This window comes from Rutidosis leptorrhynchoides, chromosome 11 (assembly GCF_046630445.1).
Source record: "Rutidosis leptorrhynchoides isolate AG116_Rl617_1_P2 chromosome 11, CSIRO_AGI_Rlap_v1, whole genome shotgun sequence".
NCBI classification, from domain to species: Eukaryota; Viridiplantae; Streptophyta; class Magnoliopsida; order Asterales; family Asteraceae; genus Rutidosis; species Rutidosis leptorrhynchoides.
This window is the reverse complement of record NC_092343.1, coordinates 33,418,093-33,443,494: the sequence shown is the minus strand read 5'-3', so window position 1 is coordinate 33,443,494 and position 25,402 is coordinate 33,418,093.

Genomic DNA, 25,402 nt, shown 5'->3' with positions numbered 1-25,402 from the left:
TACTACCTCAAGTTACTTGGACAAGATTGCTGTAAAAGAGAAGTAAAAACCTAGAACCAAAAGAGTGGTGGAGTTGGATGAAAGATTGGAAGTAAACTTGTGTTCTTGGAAGGATTCTTGAAGTGTTTTTGTAAGGGTTTTCTTATGATGATTAAGTGATGTTTTTGAAACTAGATCTTCATGGTTGTGAGCTGAGATGGTTAAGGGGTTTAAGGCTTCTAAGTATGTGTGTGTTTTGGCTAGAGAATTGAAGTAAAAATGAATCAAGAATGGAGTACTCCTAGCCCATTAAAAACGTGAATGGGGGGGGAGACAAAGACAATTTTCAAGCTTGTAATCTTGTTAATTAGTCATACAATCATACAAAAGTAATTACCTTATACATAAGGCATGAACAAGGGCTGGTTGGTGGTGATTTGATGTGTATATACCAATAGTAAATACGTATAGAAGCTAGGTATGATACAGGTACATATACCCTAGATATACGTATAGAAATCTTGTGAAAACGGAACGAGGATTCAAATATAGCTATCTTTTGTGAATATACTTATATTGTTTTATGTATTTAAATCCTTAAAAAGTGATTAAATACATTACTTATACGATATATGTATAAACATTATAGGTCATAAGTATTTATGTCAAATAACGTTACGTATGGTTATTGTTTTGAAAACTTAAGTTAGTAGTTTCAAAATATACTTATAACTTATTGTTATTAATACAAAATGAGGTATTAAAACATCCTTAGATCATGTTAAATATGTATATATACATATATATACACAAACGTATAATTATCATATGTTATATAGTTCGTGATATCATCGGTCAAACTAGACGGTCAAACGTTGTGTAAAACTCTTTTCAAAAACATAAGTCTCAACAATTTGGATTGCTTATCATGTTGGTAAGGTTTAATTTATGTAAATATTAATCTTATAAGTATAGAACGATCGAAAAAGTGCGGGTCATTACAATTTCATGGCATTCAAAGCATCAAAATTTCCTTTTAGAGTTCATCAAACCCTAATCAAGAATCACAAACCAATAATCATGTTAATGATGTGTTCCAAATCAACCTACACATCAAATTGATGCTAAAGATGCTAGTAACACTTTTAAAACATAAACTCTAACAATTTAACAACATTAACTCATTCAAAATCAAAGATTAAGCACACCCATTTCAAATGTTCAAACTAGTTACTCAAAACAACGAATCGAGCAAACAAAACATATATTCATGTTATACACGAGCCATAGACACTAACTAACACCATTTCAAGTCAAAAACACGAATTTAGAGAAATCTAGAGTTTTTAGAAACTTTACCCCAAGCTATGAAATTGGTACCAAATCGAAGAGGATGAAGAGAGGATCACGAAAATGTAATTTGTTTTGATGTTTGCTTCTCCAATCGGATTTAGATGATGAATTTGTGAGTTGGGTGTTTATGGTTCAAAAATGGAAGAGAGAAAGGAGGTAGAAGGAGAAGAGGAAAAATGAATGGATGAGATGGGGAGGTGGTGACTAGTCACCAAACATTTGGCCAAATGCCAAGATTAGTCCCTCAAGTTTGTTGTCGGGTGCGGGAGTTAACCAAACGAATATTTCTTAAAACGCTCGAGTAAACGAGTGATGTTATAATTAAATAACGGGAATATTAAGAACGTTAGTCATCGAAAAATACGAATTTAAATAACGAAAGATATTATAAAAAAAACGGTGTTAAAATTAAATTTAACGAAAAAACGCGGGATGTTACATTATCCACACCTCAAAAGAAATTTCATCCCGAAATTTAGTTGGAAGTAGTAGTTGTTGTTTCTTCTTCGAAACCTTGCATTGTAAACTCTACGAATAAGTGAGGGTACTACCTTGGGCATTTCAACGAACTTTGACGGTCGGGAGTTTACGTTGTTTTAAAGTTGGTTTCACGATTCATAGTTTCATCAATAGGAATAATAAGTTTTGTTTCGCGAGACACGTCTTTAAGTTTAGCGCATGGAATGTAGGATGAACGGAGACTCAAACGAGTCGGAAAATCTAAATGGCTAGCAACAGGTCCAAAACGCCCCAAGATTTTTAAAAGGATCAAAATATCGCGGATTTAGCTTTCTACGTTTCCCGAAATGAATTACACCTCCTCAAGGTGCGACTTTTTACGTTACGCGGTTTTCCACATGGAATTTGAAAAGTTTACGTCTAACAGTGGCATAGCTCCTTTGGCGACTACGGTCGTCTCGAGCCTTTCTGAGGTTAAAGAAGTTTCTTGGTTGTTCCATGAATGAGCTCGGGTTCGGTGGTTTGATTATCATTTACTTGGTTCTACAAAAGGAGAATGACGTTTCCGGTCACATAAGATTTCAAAAGGTGTGACGTTCAGACTTGAATGATAACCATCGGCGTAAGAGAATTTAGTAAAGGCAATGACTTTTCTCAAGAAATTTTGAAGTCGATAACACGAATTCGTTTTATGGTTTCAAAGGTTTGAATCGTATGTTTGTTTGGCCCTTCGAGATGCGTTGATGTGATGTACTCATGCCTAAATGTGGTCCCGAGGCTTTTTGTAAGGCACCCCGAAATTTAGAAGTGAAATGAGAATCTCGATCCGAGACGAGGTACATTTCCTTAAGGTATATTCTAACAAGTTCGTTAGGACTTGAAAACGTTTGTTGGAACAAGTTTCTTATCGGTTTCTGAAAATGTTCGTTAGGACTATTCACCCTCGTGGAGAATACTAGTATAATGTGAAGAGTCTCTCTCTTCATTGAGAAATTAGATATAAGTTTTCCTTAAACGGAAGTACGAGTGTAATGCAAGAGAAGTTTCCACCTCGATGTGAGAATATCAAGCATATTTGTAGTTTGTCAATAAAAATGTGCGAAAACAAGATAGTATACGCGTGTAACGTATGTTTGAAGTCGAAATAATTTGTCGCTCATTCGGAAGCATAAATATGGTTCGACAATAATCGAAGATGTCTCCCTGGTATGGTTGTTATCAATATTTTCGGAGTTTTCGGATGTTCAAACAAGAAAAATGAAGTCATGTACATGGCACATGATGGTGATTAGGTTGATCGAGTCCAATCACCATCGCGTGTCACTAGAACTTTGGTATGGCTTACTATAATATAACCACGTTGATCGAGTGTCATTATATTATGCTAACTCATACCTCCATTCCCACATCACTCCATAAAATCAAGTTCGGGTGATCGTGAAGATTTAAAATGAACAAAGTGTAACGACATCTCTAACGTGACTCGTATTGAATCGAAAGAATTAGTGCAACTCTAAAGAAGCGTTCCCCGAGGGAAGTGTATAGATGATTATTCACGTCAATGCAGTTCAAGTCAAACGATAATGTCCTTTAGGTACGAAAAGAGTAACGAATTATGATAACGAGTAGTACGTAACCGTAGTGATAAGTAGTGACGACGATACTCACCTAGAGTAGTGATGGTAGTAACAAGAAGTGGTAGATAGTAAGGAACACCGGTGTGACACTGATAGTAAGTTGAAACGGTGGCGAATAACAATCTGGGAGACTGAGTTCCCAAACAAGTGTGACTAATGAAGTCGTCGTCATCCTTACGCGTATGAATCTTGAATTTACGTGTGTTACCAGAAAGTGACAGAATACGGATTCGTATGATGAAAGTTTGGTACCATTATGGAGTTCACCTAAGAAAGATTCAAGTATATATGCACAAATAGTCAAGTAAGTGCTATCTATAGCAAATGCAAGTCAGGATGCAATGATTAACTATCCGGTTGTAGTCTAGATTCACTAATGCGTCCTAACGACTCTGTCAGACACACTAATGCACATCCTAGTTCCCTACAACCAACGCTCTGATACCATCTGTAGCGACCCGTCAAAATCGTCATTGACGGCGCCGCTAACTTAGGTCCCGTTACGTGGTCGTAGTCCCTATATGAGACTCGTTTGACCAAATTTATGTCGCATTCATTTGAAAAGTACAAGACTTACAAAGTTTAGTTTACCAAATGGATCGACAACAAGTTTAAGTTTACAAAAGTATAATGTATAAATGAAATAAACTTGCGACATAATATAAGTTGAAAGTCACGGTTGCTATAAATAGCGTAAGTATGTAAACAATATGTTTGAATCCAAAGGTGCTATCACTAGCGTATGCATGTATGTATGCTTGACTCCAAGCAAGAAATCAGAGTGTATGCATGTATGCTTGACCCCAAGCAAGTATGAGTGTACGCGGAAGCATGTATCAAATAGCCATGTATGAACCTGAGAAACATATAGAAACTGTCAACGAAAAACGTTGGTGAAATCATAGGTATTTGTAATAAACGTTGTTTTTGAACCACAAGATTTAGTATTCCCATAACGTTGATTATCAAAATCGTTTGCATTCCAAAAGTATTGTTCGCGAGCACCCAATTATCAAGACTTAACGTATCCTTCCATAGAACCCCATCACAATAGTGTTAGAACATACACTGTTTCTCAAAAATATATTTCATCCGTAGACGGTAGCGAACCGTCCGAAATGAGGGTTTGTCAAACCCGTATGGCCACACAATATAAGTTCTCGCTTACACCCTGCAAGTGTAACTAATGATAATCGAATTGAGGATTTTTGTTCTAACTCGCTGTGGAATGTTTGTTTCATCGTACTTGTGTTCAAAGTATAAAAGTAAGTAGTACAAAATGTAACAAAGTATATGTTTCTCAGCCCACAATTTAAAAGTATAAAAAGTTGTTGAAAAGGTGGGACTATGATGTCACCTCGAGTGCACGAGTATAAAAGTACTTCACAAAGTAAACGTGTGCATGATAGTTGTTTAGAATTGACCTAAACAAATAAGTTGTATCAATTAACCGGTTACGACACAAGGTCGGGTGAAATGTGTTCAATTAGTCCTATGGCTCGTTATGACTCGATTATATAGCATGTGAATCAAATTATCAAGTTTCATGCAAGATACAAGTAAAGAATCATGTTAGAAAGATTGCATAATCATTTAGTTAAGTTTGACAAAAAGTCAAACTTTGGTCGGTCAAAGTCAACGAAAAAGTCAACACGTTCGGGTTCGGTCCCGAACTATTTTTCTGAGGTTTTTATTCATGTATAAGCATGTTAGAACAAGTCTCATGTGAATCGGGGGTGCGTAGCATAGCAAACATTATTCAAAAATTGACAAAATTGGACAGCCCACTTTGGCGCGCCGCGCGGGTGTATGGCGCGCCGCGCCATTACCTGTGCAGAGAATTCTGGCAGTTTTCACACTCAAGCACGAATCCAACTTCAAATACCCATAAATCCTAAACCGTAAACATCCAAAACAAGTATCTTATATCGTTGGAAAGGTATTTTGACAAGGAATACAACTAACCACTTTTCATCAAGCAAAAACATCATTTACAATAGTCAAAAATCTCGTCAAGTGGTCATTAAATGTTCAAAACCATCGTTTCAAGTTTACAAAACGCATTTTAAGATTCGGGAATGCAATTCACACATATGATATGCCGTTTTGAAGGTACTGAAACATACAATACAACTAATCACTAACTAATAACATTTCATGGCATTCAAAGCATCAAAATTTCCTTTTAGAGTTCATCAAACCCTAATCAAGAATCACAAACCAATAATCATGTTAATGATGTGTTCCAAATCAACCTACACATCAAATTGATGCTAAAGATGCTAGTAACACTTTTAAAACATAAACTCTAACAATTTAACAACATTAACTCATTCAAAATCAAAGATTAAGTACACCCATTTCAAATGTTCAAACTAGTTACTCAAAACAACGAATCGAGCAAACAAAACATATATTCATGTTATACACGAGCCATAGACACTAACTAACACCATTTCAAGTCAAAAACACGAATTTAGAGAAATCTAGAGTTTTTAGAAACTTTACCCCAAGCTATGAAATTGGTACCAAATCGAAGAGGATGAAGAGAGGATCACGAAAATGTAATTTGTTTTGATGTTTACTTCTCCAATCGGATTTAGATGATGAATTTGTGAGTTGGGTGTTTATGGTTCAAAAATGGAAGAGAGAAAGGAGGTAGAAGGAGAAGAGGAAAATGAATGGATGAGATGGGGAGGTGGTGACTAGTCACCAAACATTTGGCCAAATGCCAAGATTAGTCCCTCAAGTTTGTTGTCGGGTGCGGGAGTTAACCAAACGAATATTTCTTAAAACGCTCGAGTAAATGAGTGATGTTATAATTAAATAACGGGAATATTAAGAACGTTAGTCATCGAAAAATACGAATTTAAATAGCGAAAGATATTATAAAAAAAAAACGGTGTTAAAATTAAATTTAACGAAAAAACGTGGGATGTTACACTTTAGTAAGTCGAGTTGGTTTGTAAACCTTTTTCGGGTGTTTTTTTCTTGGTTCTTTCACTTCTATTTGAACTTCTTGTTCACATTTTTCTTCGTTTCTTGGAATGGGAGGTTTGTATATGAATTCTTCTTCATCACTCCAATTTGAATCCTCCCTATTTTCCAATTTTGATTTTTCATATGTTGTTGATAACATATTTATGTTTTCATTTTGAGGGTTTTCTTGGGTGGTGAAATTATGATTGACTTCATTGTCAACTTCCATCGGACCATGTATGTAATGTTTAACTCTGTGATCATTAACTTTAAATTCAATCCCATTTGAATTTATTAACTCTATTGTTCCGTATGGGAAAACTCTTTTAACTATAAATGGTCCAGACCATCTTGATTTCAATTTTCCAGGAAATAGCTTGAATCGTGAATTGAAAAGAAGAACTCTGTCTCCTTCTTTAAATTCTTTTGAACTTCTTATTCTTTTATCATGCCATTTCTTCGTTCTTTCTTTATAGATTAACGAATTTTCGTATGCCTCATGTCTTAATTATTCTAATTCATTTAGTTGACTTAACCGTAGACGTCCGGCTTCATGTAAATCAAGATTACATGTCTTCAAAGCCCAAAATGCTTTGTGTTCAATTTCTACTAGAAGATGACATGCTTTTTCGTAAACGAGTTTAAAAGGTGTGGTTCCAATTGGAGTTTTGTAGGCTGTTCTAAAAGCCAAGAGTGCATCCTCCAATTTAATGGACCATTCCTTCGGATTTGATCCTACGGTTTTCTTTAGAATACGTTTTAAAGCTCGGTTGGTATTTTCAACTTGTCCACTTGTTTGTGGATGATATGCAGTGGAGATTTTATGAGTTACTCATATCTTTTGAGAACTTTCTCAAGTTGATTGTTACAAAAATGAGTACCCCGATCACTTATTAAAGCTTTCGGTGTTCCAAACCTAGCAAAAAGACGTTTTAAAAAATTGACTACAACTCGTGCATCGTTAGTTGGGAGAGCTTGTGCTTCCGCCCATTTAGATACATAATCAATGGCAACGAGAATGTAGAGATTATTATGAGATTTTGGAAATAGACCCATAAAGTCAATACCCCAAATGTCAAATACTTCACATACTTGAATGACATTTTGTGGCATTTCATCACGTTGACCTATTTTTCCGGCCCTTTGACAAGCATCACAGGATTTGCAAAGAAGGTGTGCATCTTTGAAAATTGTAGGCCAATAGAATCCAGTATCGTAAACTTTTCTTGCTGTGAGCTGAGGCCCATAATGCCCTCCTGTTGGTCCTGTGTGACAATGGTTTAAGATTTGACTAGCTTCATTTCCGAATACACATCGGCGTATTATTCCATCGGGACAACTTTTAAACAAATGTGGATCTTCCCAGAAATAGTGTTTTATATCACTAAAGAATTTCTTTCGTTTTTAGTACGATAATCCTTTTTCAAGGAATCCACATACTAAGTAGTTTGCATAGTCTGCAAACCATGGAATTTCATTATAATCTATCTTCAATAGATATTCATCAGGAAAGTTGTCTTGTATGGCCGATTCATTTAGAACTTCTAATTCGGAATTTTCAAGACGAGAAAGATGATCAGCGGCGAGATTTTCTGCTCCCTTTTTTTCTCGGATTTCAATATCGAACTCTTGTAAGAGTAAGATCCAACGGATTAATCGTGGCTTGGCATCTTGTTTTGAAAATAGGTATCTAAGAGCAGAATGGTCAGTATAGACTACCGTTTTAGCTAGAACGAGATATGAACGAAATTTGTCAAAAGCAAAGACAATAGCAAGGAGTTCTTTTTCAATAGTTTTATAATTCGTTTGTGCTCCTTGTAACGTCTTACTAGCATAATAAATGGGTTGAAATCGTTTTTCAATCCTTTGACCTAAAACGGCTCCATTGCAAAATCACTTGCATCGCACATAAGTTCGAATGGTAGATTCCAATTTGGTGTGATGACCCGAAAATTTCTGACCAAATTTAAACTTAATCTTTGTATGATTAACATTTTCGATACGATAAGCAAAGTCTGTAAAACTGAATCTCAAAATTTTTGAACTACTTTTATATATTTAAATACCCTTCGGTTGTTTTCGACGATTCGCGAACAATTATATATAAATAGATACATATATACAATAACTTGAAAAGGTAACAATGTATTAATTATTTGATACCGTACATTAAACTTATTGGTTTAAATATCTATTTGAATATATATGATAAGTTGAAATATTTATTATTAAAATTTATTTATAAATAACTTCCAATGTGTATTTAAAAACTGATTTATGTATATTAAAAAGATATATACATATACATAATTTCAAGTTGTTTAGTAAACGATAGTAACATTCGTTTATTGATTCGATTGATATTTAGATAAGTTAACTAAAGCGTTTAAGATGAACCAGTAAAACACTAATTTGCTGCAGTATTTTCAAATTGCTACAGTACCCAAAATGCTACAGTGTTTTCAAAAATCACTATTTGCTACAGTAACTTTGCTACAGTAAAACACTATTTTAAAATGAAAATGTATACATGTATATGTATATATAACGAGGCGATAATTTATAGAAGTAAATGACCAAAACACTCGAAAGTTTAAGATATACTTTGAGTGATATAATTTAGGGATAATTTAAGGCTATATTTTGACAAAGGTACGTGTCCTAAAATGTAAATTACAAGTTTTCTCAGCGTATGAAGGGACACTCGAAAAATCAGAACCGGGACATAAGTCGCGTGATGACGTACGACTTATCGGAACAAAATTTACAAATCAACTGTGCACGTGAATTTAATATAATATATAATTAATTATATAAATTAAATATATTATATTAATATAATAATATGTCGACGAACTAGTGTACAAAACATATGTGAGCTGGAAATTGGTACCTTGCGATCGCATGGGAATAACCCATCAAAGTTATGCGATCGCATGGCTAAGGGGGACATGCCACATCTATAAATTCGAGCGTTTCTCTGATTTTTTTGATTCATTCTTCATTCTTCCTCCGTATTATTAGTTATATTTATTATTATTATTATTATTATTATTATTATTATTATTATTATTATTATTATTATTATTATTATTATTATTATTAAGATTAATAATATTATTAATCTTATTATTATTAGTAGTATTATACATAAAATACTACGACGAGGTTATGAGCGTGTCACTTTCAAAATGAGTTTTCGAGCGGGATAAAGCTAAGGAAATTATGGGTTATTGCCAAGGAGGTTATGGGTAATGTTCGGGGGTATATTTGTGAATCAAACCTAGTGTTTATCATCTCCGTTACGTCTACGTACTTTTCTACAATATTGAATCTCAATACTGATACATAAGCACTCATAATTTATCTTTTATATATTAATTGTGTATCCATGTCTAGTGCTCGAGTATATATATTTATACATGCTTGTATGCTAAATTTTGTCGCTAAACAGTTTATAATGAATCACGAATTAAATACATATATTACTGGTAAAAGGTATATGATATACATGTTTTTGGAAAGCTGGCGAAAAATCAATGACTTTTCATTTAGATATCGAATAGTTTCGATGAACGGATTAAAAGATATGATCAACTGAATTATGATTGATGATAATTGAAATTGCTTTTGAATCTGCAATTAAGATTTAAACAACTTGTTTACAAGATTGATAAAATGGATTTTTAAATATTACCAGCCGAGTAAATGAATCCTTATATAAGGTACGTCTCGTTTGTTGAACTATTGTCAAAATTGACTTTTTGAAACAACTTTGGATAACTTTTGTATGTCGATATCGAGCATTAGGATTATGATATACTATGACCTGACCTAGCTTGATAGACATTTATTGACCAACATATGTTCTCTAGGTTGAGATCTACGATTATTTGATATTCCGAGTTTCAGTCACATTTTGGTGAACGACTTTATATGCTGCTGAGGCGAGTTTCATTGCTCCCTTTTTAATTACTTTTGCAATATATATTTTTGGGCTGAGAATACATGCAATTTATTTTAAACGCAATGGATACAAGTACATACTTAATTCTACACTGAGTTTGAACCGAAAATCCCTTAGCTTTGGTAACTAGTAGCTGCCAGTACATAGGATATGGACTGGTGGGCGCGAATAACAGTATATGGATCCATAGGGCTTGACATCCCCGTCCGAGCTAGAGCGCTAGCCTTTTAACGGACGTGTGTTATTTGAGTTCAGGACACGTTGGTTTGCGTGTATTAAAACGAATGGGGTATTTATCATTATAACGTTAAAGTTTAGTTACCAGGGTGCTCTGTTACGTAGAATCTATTGACAAACTTTTGATAAACGTTTCTGGATGAAACAACTGAAATCTTGTGATCCACTTTTACATACAGATTATGCGAAACACTAAAACTATGAACTCACCAACCTTTGTGTTGACACTTGTTAGCATGTTTATTCTCAGGTTTCCTAGAAGTCTTCCGCTGTTTGCTTATATGTTAGACAAGCTATGTGCATGGAGTCGTACATGGCATATTTTTCAAGGAAACGTTGCATTCACCAAATCATCACCATGTATCTTATTTTGATTGCATTGTCAACGGAAGTACTATTGTAAACTATTATTTACAGTGATTGTCTATATGTAGAAATCATCAGATGTCGAAAACCTTTGATTTAAATATTCATTTATGGTATGCTTTTTCAAAAGAATGCAATGTTTACAAAACGTATCATATAGAGGTCAAATACCTCACAATGAAATCGATGAATGACGTGTTCGTCCATATGGATTTGGAGCGATCGTCACATTTGGAGTTATCATGATCGGCGCATTAGTGAGTTTCTCTTTAAAAATATTAAAAGATTTGATACATTCATCTGAAAAGATGAATGGAGCATCCTTTTCTAGGAGTTTATTCATAGGAGTGGCAATTTTAGAAAAATCTTTTATGAAACGTCGGTAAAAACCGGCATGCCCTAGAAAACTCCTAACTCCTCTAACATTGGTGGGATGTGGAAGTTTAGCAATTACATCTACTTTAGCTCTATCCACTTCAATTCCTTCCTTTGAAATTTTATGACCAAGAACGATGCCTTCTTTAACCATGAAATGGCATTTCTCCCAATTAAGAACTAGATTTGATTGTTCGCATCTAATAAGCATTCGTTCAAGATTAACTAGACATGTTTCAAAAGTATCACCGAAGACTGAAAAGTCATCCTTGAAAACTTCCATGCATTCTTCTATCATGTCATGAAAAATTGCCATCATGCACCTTTGAAAGGTTGCAGGGGCGTTGCAAAGTCCAAATGGCATGCGTTTGTAACAAAAAGTACCATAAGGGCACGTGAATGTGGTTTTCTCTTGGTCCTCGGGTGCTATTGGAATTTAAAAATATCCGGAAAAACCATCAAGAAAACAATATTAACTATTTCCGGCTAATCTTTCCAACATTTGATCAATGAAAGGTAAGGGAAAGTGATCTTTTCTGGTGGCGTCATTTAATTTTCTATAATCAATACAAACACGCCATCCTGTTACAGTCCTAGTAGGAATAAGCTCATTTTTCTCATTTGTGATGACAGTCATGCCACCCTTCTTAGGTACGCATTGAACTGGGCTTACCCATGAACTATCAGAAATTGGATAAATTAAACCTGCATCAAGCAGTTTAATAATTTCTTTCTTAACAACATCTTGCATATTTAGATTTAGTCTTCTTTGGCATTGCACATATGTTTTATGACCTTCTTCCATAAGGATTTTATGTGTGCAATACGAAGGACTTATTCCTTTAATATCATGAATCTTCCATGCAATAGCTGGTTTATGAGCTTTCAACACAGAAATGAGTTGAGATTTTTCATTTTCAGTAAGAGAAGACGATATTATTACAGGTAATTCAGATTCACCATGTAAATAAGCGTATTCCAAATGGTTTGGAAGTGGCTTTAATTCTAATGTCGGTGGTTCTTCTATCGATGATTTATATCGATATCTGTCTTCTTCTTTTAGCATTTGAATTTCTTCTATTGTTGGTTCATATCCATTAGCCATGAGTGCGGCTAACATTTCAGTTTCATCAATTGGTTCAATTCCTTCTCCTAAAGAACATTCTCCTGTTCCTTGTAATTCTGGAAATTCTTCTAACAATTCTGCATGTGATTCTATAGTTTGAATATAATAACATGTATCATCTGCTAATTGCAGTTGTTGCATTGCTCTATCAACTGAAAAGGTAACACTCTCGTCCTCTACACTTAGGGTCAGTTTCTTACCAAACACGTCTATTATTGCTTTAGCCGTGTTTAAGAATGGTCTTCCGAATATGAGAGGAACTCGAGAATCTTCTTCCATGTCCAGAATAACAAAATCTACTGGAAATACTAAAGTACCAACTTTAACTAGCATGTTTTCCATTATCCCTCTAGGATATTTTACTGATCGATCGGCTAGTTGTATACTTATTCGTGTTGGTTTCAATTCTCCAAGGTCTACTTTAGCGTATAGTGAATACGACATTAAATTTATACTAGCACCTAAATATGCCAATGCTTCTATTGAACTAAGACTTCCCAGAAAACATGGAATTGTGAAACTTCCTGGATCAGATAATTTTTCTGGTATCTTATTCAATAGCACTGCAGAACAATTAGCATTCATAGTAACAGCCGAGAGTTCTTCCATTTTCTTTCTATTTGTGATTAGATCTTTTAGAAATTTAGCATATCTAGGCATTCTTGAAATCACATCAATGAAAGGAAGATTTACATTTATTTGTTTAAACATATCCAAGAATTTGGATTGCTCGGCTTCAAGTCTCTCTTTTCTCATTTTATCCGGGTAAGGAAGTGGTGGTTGGTATGGTTTAACATAAGGTTTAGCCTTAACTGTGTTATCTTCATTAACCTTTTCAACTATCGGTTCTGTTTCCTTATCTTGCTCAGGTTGTGGTTCTTGTGGAGTAGGAATAGCTTCATCAGAAATTACAGGTATTTCAGGTGGTTTAAGTGTAATACCATTTCTTGTGGTAATGGCTTTAGCTGTTTCATTTCGGGGGTTAGCATTTGTATTACTAGGTAGACTTCCCGGTTTTCTTTCACCTATTAACCTTGCTAGGTTGCTCACTTTTTGTTCAAGATTTTGAATAGAAGCTTGTTGATTTCTAAATGCTTGAGCATTTTGTTCATTGGTTTGTTTCTGAGATGTGAAAAACTGAGTTTGAGATTCAACTAGCTTCGACATCATATCTTCTAAATTTGGCTTTTTATCATCGGTTTGTGGTGGTTTATTTTGAAAATTAGGTCTTTGCTGGTTGTAAGTATTATTGGATACCTGTTGATTACTTGGACCTTGTTGGTTGTTGTATGGAACATTTCGGTTATAATTCTGGTTTTGATTGTAGATCGGTCTTGGCGATTGATAATTATTCTGATAATTATTTCCAGGCCTTTGGTTTATGTATGAAACATTCTCTCTTTGTTCCATTGTTAATTCAATACTGAGACAATCTTTTATCAAATGTGGTCCTCCACACTGCTCATAACTAATTCGTATTGAGTGGATATCTTTAGTCAATTTTTCCATTCGTCTCTTGACAACATCTATCTTTGCAGAAATGGAATCTAATTCATGGCTAGAATCGGATCTAGCTGCTTTAGATGATCTAACGATATCTTTTTCTTGGTGCCACTCATGTGAGTGGGAAGCAGTGTTATCAATAATTTTGTAAGCGTCAGTTGCTATTTTCTTCATAATGGAACCACCAGCTGCTATATCGATGTCTTTCCTTGTAGTGATGTCGCATCCTTGGTAGAATATTTGTACTATTTGACAGGTGTCTAAACCATGTTGCGGACATCTTCTTAATAACTTTCTAAATCTTGTCCACGCCTCATATAGAGTTTCATTTGGCTTTTGTGTGAACGTAACAATTTCTCCTTGAAGTCTCACGGCTTTAGATGCAGGAAAGAATTGTTTAAGAAATTTTTCAACTAAAACATCCCATGTATCAATCGCCCCTTCAGGTAACGATTCCAACCAATCTTTGGCTTCTCCCTTTAAAGTCCAGGGAAATAACATGAGATATGTCTGTTCATCCTTCACTTCTCTTATTTTAAATAGAGTACAGATCCTATTAAAGGTACGAAGATGTTCATTTGGATCTTCCTTCGGCGCACCACTAAATTGGCATTGATTAGTCACCATGTGTAGAATTTGTCATTTGATTTCATAATCTGGTGCATTAATGTCTGGTTGAGTAATTGCGTGACCTTGGCCAGTGCGTTTAGCTCGCATTCGGTCTTCCAACCTTAGAGGTTCCAGATTTTCCATAATTGAATTTGTTGAATCTAAATCACTCGAGTATTCTGATTTAATGGTTGGTTCCTCAACAATTTCTGTTTGAATGATTGGTGGTTTCGGAGGAAAGATTAATGGTTCAGGATCTCTGAATTGTCCCTGAATATCCTCTGGATTCTCAATTGTGAGGTCGGGTTCAAAAAATGGATTATCGGAAATTTGAATTGGAGTACTTGGTCGACTGGATGACGATTCTAAAGAAAAATCAACGGCGACAATATTTGCTAGATGTCTTGATCTGGTTACAGGTGGTGAACGTACAAAAGGTGGTGAACGTTTTGCTCGGTGCATTCACTGAATATCCTATTAGTTATAAAAATAAAAATTATATAAGTTATCAAAATAATAGACTTTTCTGCTTTTGCCCACGTTTCGAATAGCCAATAGATGCAGCAGGGAGCCAGAACCCTTTAAATCGGAAGCTCACAACTCAGCCACTAACAAATCCAACTATTACTACGAAGCAGAAAATTTGGATGTCTATCAATTTAACCACTTAAAATAATTTTTGGTTGAAATTTAAAGAAATTTTAGAGAAGAAATAGAAAAAATCTAAGTCCTAAAAACTAGAGTGGCGAAAAATAAAAAAGAAAAATATTGCGCGTCGAAAAATGTCGAAAAATAAAAGCAAAAAATAAAAATAAGAAAGTAGCACGTCGAAAGTTAAAAAGGAACTAAAAACTAAGAATTAAAAGTTGCGTCTAAAAATATTAAAGCTTAAAAGAAAAACTCTATCTCAAAACGGCAATAACTTAAAAAGGTATTAAAATATAAAAATGGCGTCGCAAAATTCTAAAGCACCTAAATCTTAGTCTAAAGAAAAAGCACTTAAGGAATTTTACGGCAAAGCCTAAAAATCTAGAAATAAAAATAACTATGGTAAATACTATGACTTAAAACTAAATACGAGCGGAAAAAAAATACAAATATTACGCTAAAAACAAATAAAAAGATACAAAATATAAAAATATACTTAAAGTTGTAAAAAGTACAATTTTTATAAAAATATTATTTTTATATTATATTGTTTATTTTATAAACTATTAATTTTATAATTTATTAAAACTAATTAAACTAAATATACAAAATAAATAATAAAACTAAACTAATTAATTAAATAAATAACCCTAATTAGGGTTTTAATAAATAATAATAATAATAATTACGTAATGATTGCTGTTGGATGGTCAAATGTGGCGTGTCAGACAGGGCCATGCGTTCGCATGGTCCTCACTTTAAAAATCCATGCGATCGCATGGATAAGGATTTCGGGCCAGGCTTTGGGCTGCTACAGTGATCGGGCCGAGTGTTTTACTTCTTTTTTTTTCTTTCAGTTTTCTATTTTATATTAATAAAAAATATTTAAATAAAATTTATACTTTTACAAACTAAAAAATAAAAATAAAGAAACTTTATAAAACTTAAATATTTAACAAAGTCTTAAATATATATATATATATATATATATATATATATATATATATATATATATATATATATATATATATATATATATATATATATATATATATATATATATATATATATATATATTGTTTTTCTTTTTATATTTTTGAATATTTAAAATGTATTTTTACAAAAGCGTATTTTTATAAAAGTAAACTAAAAATTAATAAAAATCTTTTTTTATATATATATTTAGCGTTGCGCTTTCGGCGTTTTAGCTTTTCCCGGTAGCGGCGCCAAAAATACTTGATGTTATGCGAGGGGTATATGAAATAGTATTAATTTTACTGCGAAATACTATTAAATACGATACAATTTTACACAAGTTATTTATTTATTTATAGAGTGGATATACCTAAACCTTGCTACAACACTTATAGGCAGTGTACCTAATCGTACAGTAGTGTAGTTTTTAGTAAGTCCGGTTCGTTCCACAGGGAGACTTAAACTAGTTCAACGCTATATTAGTTTTAATTGTAAAAATACAAATATATTTATATAAGTAATATAATTATTATAAAAGGGGTTTTTACCGTTTAATGACCGGTTTGTCGATTTTAAAACTTTAGTCGCAGTTAAAACCTAATGTAAAATATTAAATAAATAAAAGACTTAATTTAAAGCGTAAAGTAAATAACGATAATGAAATTGCGATAAATAAAAGTGCGATAATTAAAAAGTACGATAATTAAAAGTGCAATTAAATACAATGACAATAAATAAAGTTGCGATAATTAAAAGTGCAATTAAATATGAAATAAAGGAATTATGCTTATTTAAACTTCCATAATCATGATGTTTGACGTGTTGATTTTTAGTTTATTCCCATGGGTTAATTGTTCTTTGTCCTGGATTATTCAATATGTCCATACGGATTTGTCCATAATAGTCCATCAGTCATAATCATAAAATGCGGAAGTCTTCGTCAAATTATTCTTATTCCCGAAGTCAAATATTCCAACTAATTGGGGATTCGAATTGTAACAAGGTCTTAATACTTTATTTAATGAATACACCAGGTTATCGACTGCGTGTAAACCAAGGTTTTACTACTTTGTTAACAATTACACCAATTACCCTTGAATGTAATCCACCCCTGTTTCAACAAGTCTATTAACTATTAATCCAGTTCCGTGTCCGGTAAAATGAACAATTATTGGTATTTATAGATATCCCGCCCACCGTACCCAGTCAAGCGTATGTGGTTATATATAAATACGTCAAATTATAAGTCTATATATTAAATTAACGAGGTATCATTTAGTTAATATAAAACCCATTAATAGCCCATAGTCTAATTTCCATAAGTGTCGTTCTTTTGTCGAAACCCCAATTATGGTACAAAGCCCAATTACCCAATTTTAATATTTAGCCCAACATCATGATTACTTCAGCATTAAATAAGCATAATAATAACTTAGCTATGAGACATTAATTTAAAATTAACAATAACCATAACTTACAGTGATTAAAAATAGCGTAGCGTTACACGGACAAAATTTCGACTTACACCCTTACAACATTCGCTAACATACCCTTATTATTGGAATTTAAAATTAAAATTAAAATTATAGTATAAATATATATATATATATATATATATATATATATATATATGTATATATATATATATATATATATATGTATATATATATATGTATATATATATATGTATATATATATATATATATATATATATATATATATATATATATATATACACGAGTGACAGATAGAGAGATGCATGGAAAAAGATGATAAAAATTCGTCCAAAACTCGCGAACTTTATAGGACCAGACCTGTCCCTGTTCACCATGCGATCGCATGGTTTTTTGCCTTCCAGGCCATGTGATCGCATGGCCAGCTTTTCCAGGTCACATGTCTTTGTTTGCATTCTGCCGACGATTTATATAAATATATATAATATATAAATAATTTTAAGAATTATTTAAATATTATATTATATTTATGTGCATAGTTGACATGTAATTTTTAGTCCGTTGTGTCGAGCGTTGAGAGTTGACTTTAGTCCCGGTTCTGGATTTTCGAACGTCCTTGCGTACAATTTAATATTTTGTACTTTGCGTTTTGCGTCTTGTACTCTTGTAATTTGGAGACGTTTCTCATCAATAATTTGAACCACTTTGATTGTACTTTGTACTTTTGATCTTTTTAGTCGTTTGCGTCTTCAATTCATCGAATCTATCTTTTGTCTTCACCTTTTATTATTTAAACGAATATCATTTGTAAATAGAACAATTGCAACTAAAAGCTTGTCTTTCTTGAGGGATAATGCTATGAAATATATGTTCGTTTTTAGCATTATCAGATGACAGAAATGCAACTTTTTATGGCTCATCATTAGTATGAAATGTCTAGACAACGAGCATTTCAAGATTGGCAGTATCATCAAAACCAAATCATAAGTCATCGTGCACACATAAATGCAAACTACATTGCTACTCCAATGCCCGTATTTCCTCCCTGGACTATACAGATCCGACCACCATACCCTACATATGACCTAGCTCAAGCATTCTACAGTACATACAGCTATGAATGGAATCCCTACTGGCACAATCCTTATCAACCCTGATTTTCTTTATGCTTATTTTTATTTATTTGGTAACTTGTAATTTTATACTTTTAATATTTCTTTTGATACTTTAATAGTTTTTTATAGTTTTCTAACTTTTCTTATTAGATTTTTAATAATTTTTGAATGTGGGGTGATATACCCAACTTCAAAAATATGTATATATATGTTTGTAATTTATCTCATGTACAAAACAGGGTAAAACAGCGCATTTTCAAAGACTGGTATTAAGTTCAGCAAAAGCAACTAATTTTGACGACAAGATGCAAAATATATGTGAAATAACAACTGCAGGAATGAACAAATGATGTGCACCATTTATCATTCAACAAACAAACGCCAATATGTTTGGAAACTTTGGTAAAATTTAATCATTTTTTCTACGCTAATCACCCTCAATAATTTAAATTGTTACTGATTTCTTGCAAATGAGGGCATTGCAAGATCTTAAGTGTGGGAAGGGGTTAAATTCTTTTGAATTTTTAAAATTTTTGACTTATACACTTGGTTACCATTAAAAATACTAGTAACGCAGTAGTTGTATTAGAATCTAGTGCTCTCTGATAATAAAGAACAGCCCTAGTCTTATATACTGACTACCCAATTCTAGTAAAAATTTTCAAAATTTTCAAATAAATGAATTCAAAATCATGTTTATACATATTTATGAACGATAAAACTAGGTGTTAACACCGAAATTATTGTTACCTCGGAAAGGACATAAATTGAGAAACAACCCAAAATGTTAGAATTCATTTAAAATGGAATAGAGGACAATAAAAAGGCAAATAAAGGAAAATAAAAGCTAAGTGTGGGAAAAATTTACCAAGTTCTTTAAAACATATATCACATATTTTGTACAAAGATACTTTTGTTTTGGACAAAATTAACCATTTTACCCGATTTATTGTAATACTTTTGAAAGAATAGATGGATCTACATGATGAATCAATTCCATCATTAAAAGAAAGTAAAGTCTTCTGAAAAAACACGCGCTTCTTGATTTAGGTCAAGAAGTTGTGATCCAGACCAGTTGTAGAGTCTACGAAAAACCTTGAAAAGTTTTCTCGAAAATCAGCTGGAAATCCACGGACCTCAGCATCAAACAGAGTCGTTAAGTGGTCAAACTTATCCTAACCATGAGAGGATCTGTCTCGTAAAATGGGGAGGGCGCCGTGCAAATTAGCTTGATAAGACTAATGAATCAGACCCCCAGAAAGGATAATCTCCTTAAAGATCAAAAATCAGCTTTTAAGACTGATATTACTCAATCCTAGAGATTGACTTTTAAAGATTGAGGATTCAAACTCATGGAATTCGATGATATCTAAACTCGAGCTTGAACGAGAAAATATTTTTATCAAAATTATAAACCGATTTGTTTTCTGAAAATCCATTTTTAATGCGTTCATTACCATTGAACGTAAAATCCTAGGAATTCACCTGGAATTCATTAGGTCACCTGAACCAAATCGGGTGTCAACTGTAAGAATGGTGGTTGCATATCATGGTCGAAGACAGGACCTTGTGCCAGACCGAAAAACTATATGGTGAGCTTTACTATTGCTTCTACAGAGGATAGTAATTGCATCCGACACGTTATAGACCATAATTAAAAGCATGTCAGGGGACATGGTAACGACCCGGATTTTTCTGATCGTTTTATACTTATGAGATTAATATTTACATAAATTAAACCTTACCAACATGATAAACAATCCAAATTGTTGAGACTTATGTTTTTGAAAAGAGTTTTTACACAACGTTTGACCGTCCAATTTGACCGATGATATCACGAACTATATAACATACGATAATTATACGATTATGTATATATACATATCTATACATATCTAACATGATTTAAGGATGGTTTAACGTCTCATTGTGTACTAACAACAATGAGTTATAGGTATACTTTGAGATCACTAACTTAAGTTTTCAAAACGATAACTATATGTAACATTCTTTGACATATATACTTATTATCTATAATGTGTTGGTGATTTATGTCACCAATATGATTTAAGTGTAATGGGATTAATTTGTTAACCAAAATAATCTTGATAAATAGCGAACAAGTTTGGGAAAGTGTGGAGTGCACACTTGTTTGAACTTATCTTGATCATGACGGGGGTTCGGGGGCAGCGCCCCCGATAGCGGGGTCCAAGGGGTGGCAACCCCTGGCGGGGTCCAAGGGGCAGAGCCCCTGGCTGAGCTAACATTGCTTTATTAAAAATGTCTTAAAATTTCATTTTGGCCCGGTTTGACCCAAAATAAAAGCCCGGTTTTGAGCCTCTTTTACAGTTATAAACCCGTCCATATTTGAATTCTTGTTCCGTTTCCTCAAAATTTCTACAAGTATATCTAGGGTATATGTAACCGTATCATACCCAGCTTCTATACGTATTTACTATTAGTATATACCAACAATAAACTCCAATGATCAGCCACTAGACATGATGTTACATGTGGGAACCAACCATTTAACCTCATGTATGACTTATATGCAAGGAAAACAAACTAAATCTCCTATATATCCATCCCATAATCACATCATTTTGCACACACACACATACAATTTCATTTCCAATTTTCTTTCAAGTTAATTCACTCCCTAATCTCTCTTCATTTACCTACTCAAGAACGTATCAATATAGTCATCCAATTTCAAGGAGATTACTTCCAATCTTTCAATCCCACTCCACCACTCTTTTGATTCCAAGATTTTTCTTATCTTTTCCAGTAGCTTTATTCAAGTAACCTGAGGTAGTAACCTTATTCATAATCTTATTCGATTCATATTTATATAGCTATCTTATTTTGAGTTATAAATTATAACAACAACAACAACAACAACATAGTTTGAATGATTTCAAACTTGTTCGCAAACTAAATAGATCCTTCTAACTTGACCTTTAAAATACTTCAAGACCGATAATATATCATAATGATATGCTAACTTAACAAGATACAACTTGTTTTTACAAAGAACACCTTAAAACAAAATCGGGTATCCGAAGCTAGTTTAGCTACAAAAATATTTTGACAAAAACCAAACTAATCATATCTTTGCTAATTAATATGATATTTTATATATATTTACTTATGATTTGATTTTATATATTTTAGGACCACCCGTAAACAACACGAGAAGATTAATCATAAGACCTCATGATTGTACGCAACACGTCATTTGACAACACGGTACTTTATGTACGCAACACGTCATTTGACAACATGGTACCATGGGTCGAGATTAATTCTGATCAATACGAATACGATAGGGTCTTTATTTATTTTATTGAGCAATTAATTGTGGACCATTAACAACAGACTGCTAACTACGGACTAAGAAAATATTAAAAGTATTAAAAGTATATATATATGTAACGATTACTTGAAAAGAAAATATGTTGATATATTATATATATGGTTAGGTTCGTGATATCTATCGGAGACCAAGTCGTGTTAAATACCTTCAAGGCAAACGTGAGTATATAGTCCCACTTTTAAACTCTAAATATTTCGGGATGAGAATACATGCATTTTATGATTTACGTTATGGACACAAGTGATTAAAAATATATATTCTACGTTTAGTTGTACCACTGGCATACTTCCCTGTAGCTTGGTAACTACTATTTACATGGGTATTGTAAACTCGAATCCTGTTGATATATCTATCGGGCCTGACAACCCCAACCGGACTGGACGACCAGTATTCAACGGTTGCACAGTACTTCGTTTCGGTGACTACACTTGGTACGGTGTAGTAAGATTTCATAATAAAAAGAATATGCGACGTTGATTAAATGTTAAGTATGGTTATCAAGTGCTCAACAACTTAGAATATTTTTATTAAAACGTTTATATATGAAATCTTGTGGTCTATATTTATAACACTGCTGGCATTAAACCTATATCTCACCAACTTTATGTTGACGTTTTAAGCATGTCTATTCTCAGGTAATAACTAAAAGCTTCCGCTGCAACATGTTGAATTTAAGCAAGATCTTGAGTATGCATATTTGTGTCAAAAATAAAACTGCATATCGGAGGATTTGTAATGTAAAATATGTTGGAAATCGTATTGTTATCATCACATGTAAAGTTTGTAAGGCTAAGATTATCGCTAAACGATAATCATTATTATGTTGTTTAAACCTTGTATTTGTAATAAAAGTTATGGTTTGTATTGTAAAAACGAATGCAGTTTTTGAAAAACGTCGCATATAGAGGTCAATATCTCGCGATGAAATCATATATTATTGTATTCGTCCTTGTAGTTAAGGTCGGGTTATGACAGACATTGCCTTAACAGTTGCTTGTTCAACGCTTTCCTTTACAACCGGACGGTAGTTTACCAAAAGGTAATATACGGAGCAAGTATACTGGACGTGTTGCTTTCCCAATACAAGGTTAGCAAGTGGGTGACACAAAACCATAAGTTTTGAGCTAAAATTTTCAAATCTGAAACCCACCAAACCCACAAAAACATTTTGCAAACACCGGTGAAGGGTTATTCCGGAAAACTTATCTAGGGTAAAAACTAGATTGAATTTTCAAAAGATCAAATGTTTTCATAAAGATCCAATTTCCTTAAGGATCTAAATTTTCATAGTCATATGGGACTGTAAACCACAACGTTACTACCATTGTTCATACAGCCGTATAGAATTCACTGATGTACAAAGTGTGAAGAATAAAGAAGTGATTCTAGTATTTTTATTTCAAGACTATATTGCTTGAGGACAAGCAACGCTCAAGTGTGGGAATATTTGATAATGCTAAAAACGAACATATATTTCATAGCATTATCCCTCAAGAAAGATAAGCTTTTAGTTGCAATTGTTCTATTTACAAGTAATATTCGTTTAAACAATAAAAGGTGAAGACAAAAGATAGATTCGACGATTTGAAGATGCAAACGACCAAAAAGCTAAAAAGTACAAAGTACAATCAAAGTGGTTCAAATTATTGATGAGAAACGTCTCAAAATTGCAAGAGTACAAGATGCAAAATGCAAAGTACAAGATATTAAATAGTACACAAGGACGTTCAAAAATCCAGAACCGGGACCTAAGTCAACTTTCAACGCACGACGCAACGGGCCGAAAATTACAAGTCAACTATGCAAATAAATATAATATAATATATAAATAATTCTTAAAATTATATATATTATATTTATATTTTAAAAACCGTCGGTAAAGCTAGGATCCAAAGTGTGAGCTGGAATCCACAGCTCCACACTCGCGGAGCTTCGAAGGCAAGAAAAACCGCACTCGCGGAGTGCACAGTATTCAGATTGGGCCTATAAAAGGCAACGCATTTTGCTGAATTCGAGACACCTTTATCTATCTCTCTATCTTACTCGTATAATATATATATATATATATATATATATATATATATATATATATATTATTTTAATTTTAATTTTAATAATAAGGGTATGTTAGCGAATGTTGTAAGGGTTTAAGTCGAAATTCTGTCCGTGTAACGCTACGCTATTTTTAATCATTATAAGTTATGTTCAACCTTTTTAAATTAATGTCTAGTAGCTAAGTTATTATTATGCTTATTTAAGCCGAAGTAATCGTGATGTTGGGCTAAAATATTAAGACGGGGTAATTGGGCTTTGTATCATAATTGGGGTTTGGACAAAAGAACAACACTTGTGAAAATTAGACTATGGGCTATTAATGGGCTTTATATTTGTTTAATTAAATGATAGTTTGTTAATTTAATATAAAGATTTACAATTAGATGTACCTATAAATAACCATATACACTCGATCGGACACGATGGGCGGGATATTTATAAGTACTAATAATCGTTCATTTAACCGGACATGGGAATGAATTAATAGTTAATGGACTTATTAAAACAGGGGTGAATTATATACAAGGACACTTGGTGTAATTATAGTTTAAGTCCCCAATTAGTTGGAATATTTGACTTCGGATATAAGGATAATTTGACGAGGACACTCGCACTTTATATTTATGACTGATGGACTGTTATGGACAAAAACCAGATGGACATATTGAATAATCCAGGACAAGGTACAATTAACCCATGGTAATAAACTAAAATCAACACGTTAAACATCATGATTACGGAAGTTTAAATAAGCATAATTTATATATTTCATATTTAATTGCACTTTTAATTATCACACTTTTATATATTGTCATTTTATTTAATTGCACTTTTAATTATCGTACTCTTTAATTATCGCAATTTTATTTTATCGCACTTTTATTTATCACAATTTCATTATCGTTATTTAATTTACGCTTTAATTTAAGTTATATTTATTTTTAATATTTTACATTAGGTTTTAACTGCGACTAAAGTTTTAAAATCAATAAACCGGTCATTAAACGGTAAAAACCCTCTTTTATAATAATAATACTACTTATATATTTATATATTTACAAATATAGTTTTAAAAATATAGCGTTAAACTTGGCGAGTTCCCTGTGGACGAACCGGACTTACTGAAAACTACACTACTGTACGATTATGTACACTGCCTATAAGTGTTGTAGCAAGGTTTAGGTATATC